Below are 5,191 nucleotides of genomic sequence, written 5' to 3' on the forward strand. Positions count from 1 at the left end.
AAATATTACAGCATGAAGGCTGCTCAATATATACACAAGTATCTATCCTGCATCTCCACCATATGTCGCGTTGTGGGACCTGTCTTCTACTACAATTATATTTTGGTTGGTTGGTTTGTTGTTTAACACCGCACTCAGCAATATTCCAGCTATATGGCGGCGGTCTGTAAATAATAGAGTCTGGACCAGACAATCCAGTGATTGACATAATGAGCATCGATCCACGCAATTGGGATTGATGACATGCATCAACCAAGTCAGCGAGCCTGACCACCCGATCCCGTTAGTCGCCTAATCTTCATGGGTCTACTACAAGTTTATACTTCTTTGGGGTGTTAAATACACTACATAATAAGACTGTTATACTCAACATTTTATATCCTCGTAAGTATGAATTCAAGCCTCTGTGTATCGAGTCGAGACTCTCACAGAATAAAAGATCTATTAAACAAATTTTACTCTATACTACCCATAGACTTGGGGTAAGTGCGTAGGTTTCCTAATCCCAAATAGAGATCAACTCAGTCAGAGGTTTAAATAAACGTGACTTCGGCCTTGCGGTTAAAGAGTCATGTCCAGTCTTCGTGGGGGTCTGAATCAATAATTACGGAATGCACTGCATAACAATACGAATGTCATGCTCAACACTTCATATGCCGTGACAATGGATTCAAACCACTGTGTATCGAGCCGAGTCTCTCACAGGGCCAGTAGGCGGTTATTGAGTAATGGCACCTTTCTTCCATGGAGATCTCCAATTGTAAAACCATCAAGCAGATTTCACTTACTTACTTACTTACTTACTTACTTACTTTGGAGATTTAACGTGCGCTTTCCGACTGATGCGTATTTCGCACATGGGGATAATACATGCTTATATATCATATAATGCCTACCTTGAGTATGCACAACAATATAATGCAGTTTGCTTAACTGTTATGTCGGCACTCCTAGATAAATAAATTGGATAAAGCCGACCTTATTGATCTCAATTTCATCGCACCGCCTTCAGTTATTTCATTTTAACATAAACAATTTTTACTAAATCTTGATTGTTAACACAGAGGTGGAACAAACAATAAGGCATATGCACATTAGGCTGATTGATTTGTTGATTGAAATGCATGTCAAACGACGCGAGTGAGTTAGGATAAATCTGCTTTGTACACAAGTTCACCATTGCAGAGCTGCGAAATCTTAGCCATGTACTGATACTATTAACTATTTGGCATGCACTAGTGTGCATTAGCGGCCACAGGCGACCCGTTCAAGTGATCTTAGCGCTACAATTGCCATATGTCTATCATGCATATGCTAAAGTAACGGAATCACGATCGTCTTAGCACTAAGATGGCTTTGTGGGACGGGCCCTTGTGGACGTCAGATAGTAAAAGCCCGAAGTGATGCAGGTCTCGGACGTTTACCACTTTGGTGAAACCCACGAGCACCAATATGGTGCTGACAAACCTATAAACATAATCGGGGTGAACCTGGATTCGAACCCACAATCATAGGTTTCTGGCCTGCCCAAGGGACGCAACTCTGCACAGCAAATCGCAGCGCCTTAGACGACTAGGTCACCTGTGACCCCTGAGACTTAAAGGATTGCATGTCATTGTACTCACATGGTGTCATTGTATTCAGACTGGATTATTTACAGGCCACTGTGACATTGCTGGGATATTGCTGAATTCATGTTAACATCACTTACTCAAAATGTCAAAACTTGTAAACCTTGAGTTTTATAACAAAGTAACAATTGTGAAATGATGAAAAAGAGATGAAGGCAGGTTTTCCTAGACCAAAATTAAGTCACCACCACCATAGTATGACCAAAGATGTTTTTAGACCTGTAAATGTCTTTGGTATGACAATTGTTGACATGAAGACTAATTTAGGTTTTTGCCACACTTTTTGTAACATTAACTAATTACATGTATTCTAAATTGCAATTTTGAAAATAATTGACCATTACTGTATTATCGTGTCTTAGATTTAATAAGTACTTATATCTATATAGCACTCTTATTTCACTTTCCATATATTGATGCAGTAAACAGTCCATGGGCGGATACAGAGGGGGGGTGCGGGGGTACGGGTACGGGTAACCCCCCCCCCCACCTTTATTTCGAAAATAATCTTTATTTCTGCACAAATTACCACCAAAGACAATAAATAGATTTTAATTGTGCACCCCCCTTTTCAAAAAAGCTGTATCCGCCCATGAACACTATTTCATAATTACTATACATTGGGCTTTTAAATGAACGAAAAGTATCAACAAATTGCAAAGTAATTGCAAATATTTAAATACTTGAATCTGATACAAAGAATCATGACATTCAAAGTTATCTCCCTTTCCATACAAAAAGTTATCATCTACTGCTGCCAGAATTGCACATTAGTTATAGGTTTTGGAGAAAAAGTGAATTCAGCTTAATACTGTTATGAAGAGTATTACAGTTATACAGTAAACTACGGTTATAACAAACCCAAAGGGGCCACTAATTTCAGTTCGTTATAGCCGTAGTTCATTATAACCATGTTTACAGCATATATACAGCAGTGGCCAGGACAAAAAAAATAAGTTCATCATATCTGTCAGTTCGTTATAAGCGTGTTCGTTATAAACATAGTTTACTGTATCATGTCACATCAGCTTAGTGCGTGATATCTAAGATTGACGTTCACAAGGGAATCCTGGCCACGCAAATGGACACAAATAGTATGAACATAGAGAACAACAGAAAGGGGGGCCAAATTGATATTTTAGGCAATTCACAGTGAGTTGCAGTGCCTAAAATATCAATTTGGCATCCGTTTCTGTTGTTCACAAAATACAGATAAACAAAACACAGAACAATTTGTGATAACATTATTTATTTAGATGCTGTTTGTATAATGTAAATGTTGTTTAGCATTGTAAACTACTAAAATTTGTCAGAGTAAGATATATAAAGGGGATGGTCTCCTGATGATTTAATAAACAAGAGACAGGTTTTAGACAACAAATGTAAAGTTAAGTCAGCAAAACATTAAGCAGCAAACAGGTTTTCCTTCTAAACACGAACACATCAGAGTTTACAGACTATCAGTTTAATAGACAAAAGAAATCATAAACAACCATCAGTATTTTCAGAATTGTTTTCTACCCATTTACATTACCCATTAAACATTTACTAATTTTTGTTTAGATTTTCATTAACCGACTTATTTCTCAAATATTCAGTGGAAATAACTGAGAATCATGCAAATTCCCTCCACCCATAATTCTCCCTCTAATGTCAATGTACAAATACCATACATGTGTACAAGTATATTGTATTTGACATATCTTTGTATACAATCTACAATTATAGGATCATTATGCAGTAATTGGCTCTCCATACATATACATTGATCATCAATCACATTTGTCAATGTGTCACTACTGTATGGACCAAAAAAAACTAATTGCTACAACAATACCACAGTAGCAACAAAACATATGTTTCAAAAACATGCAAACAGTAACATGATAATAGACCAAAAGAAATGTCATAAATATTGATAATGGCAAGTGTATACATGGTATACGCATGATATATATATATAAAGTAGTTGACAGTATAACACTATACATAGAACTGGTCAACATGGCAAAGACTGGGACTGGTCATTTCAGTAATAAGAATGATTGGCTGGAACGTTTGAGACTGGTTACAGAGTTTACCGATACCATTTATTAACTGTGATAAAAGAGAAACAATTACATCATGTACCTGTACCAATCCATTTAGACCTGATAAACACTACACAGGAACAATCTCATTAAAATCAGATCTTAGTTCTCGCTGCCGCGAAACAAAGATCTGAGGACATACCATTACAGGTCACGTCAGACCGACCATGCGCGAACTTTGTCCAACCAATGAAATGACTGACAAGATGTCGACATTAGCCAATCAGAAGGCAGCTTTCTCGTGCTTTACGGCACTAATTCCAAATTGGCTACTATGCTTCGAAACATATTTTGACAAATTCTCAATAACAAATTTGAAACCTGAACAAAAGAACATTCTGGAATGGGTAATGGAGGGTCTAGATTGTATGGAGTGAGTGAGTTAATATTTAACATCACCTAGATTGTATGGATTCAGTCATTAAGCCGGTAACTATCGTCGGAATACCCCGTGTTAAAGTTTTCGAGGTTGCATGATTAGAAATCACATTCAGACTGTCACTTTCATGATCTGGTAAGCGACGCTCTGATTGGTCTGATGAAAGGTCGTTCTGACATGACCCCTAATGGTATGTCTTCAGATCTTTGTTTAGCGGTAGCGAGAACTAAGATCTGATTTTAATGAGATTGTACACAGGAACTTTGACCACACAATCTAAATGAGAGATGTGTAGACTCTAGAGCGAATCAGGTGCCACAAATATTCCCTGCATTGTATACCCTCTATGTCCACAACAATATATTAGCATGGCCTTTATTCTTTTAAATTCTGAACTGCCCATTTACATTTGTTATCAGGAAATCAGACTTGCTTCTCTGAATGCTTTTTTCGCTCGTACCATGATTTTAGAAACCTTAGAGTTTCTCTGACATGAATCTCAATGGAGGGATTGTCAGATTGTCATGCAGAGAGGTGACATATCTGCGTGACAGATCAGATTTTAATAATACTGAACATGCCCACAAATTCAACAGGTAAGCTTCAGTTTAAATAATCCAGAAGTTTGTTTGTTTTCTATTTAACGTCGCACTCAGCAATATTCCAGCTATATGACAGCGGTTTGTAAATAAATAATCGAGTCTGGACAAGACAATCCAGTGATTGACTCCATGAGCATCTTTCCACGCAATTTGGATACAATGACATGCATCAACCAAGTCAGGGAGCATGACCACCCGATCACGTTAGTCGCCTCTTACGACAAGCATAGTCGCCTTTTACGGAAAGCATGGGTTGCTGAAGACCTATTCTACCCCGGATCTTCATGGGTCTAATCCAGAAGTAATGTAGTAAGGACGCAAGCAAATTGGAAACACAATTATTTCACCTAATCTACATTCATCACAGACAATGTGTAGCAGTTGATTGGAAAATAGATCATTGTATACTTGTGTAACAAGACACAATGTGTATGATACCATTTTATAACATGATAATTCTGCCACAATGACCACTGCATGCCATGATTA

This window comes from Haliotis cracherodii, unplaced genomic scaffold (assembly GCF_022045235.1).
Source record: "Haliotis cracherodii isolate W230 unplaced genomic scaffold, xgHalCrac1.p SCAF_5, whole genome shotgun sequence".
Lineage (NCBI taxonomy): Eukaryota > Metazoa > Mollusca > Gastropoda > Lepetellida > Haliotidae > Haliotis > Haliotis cracherodii.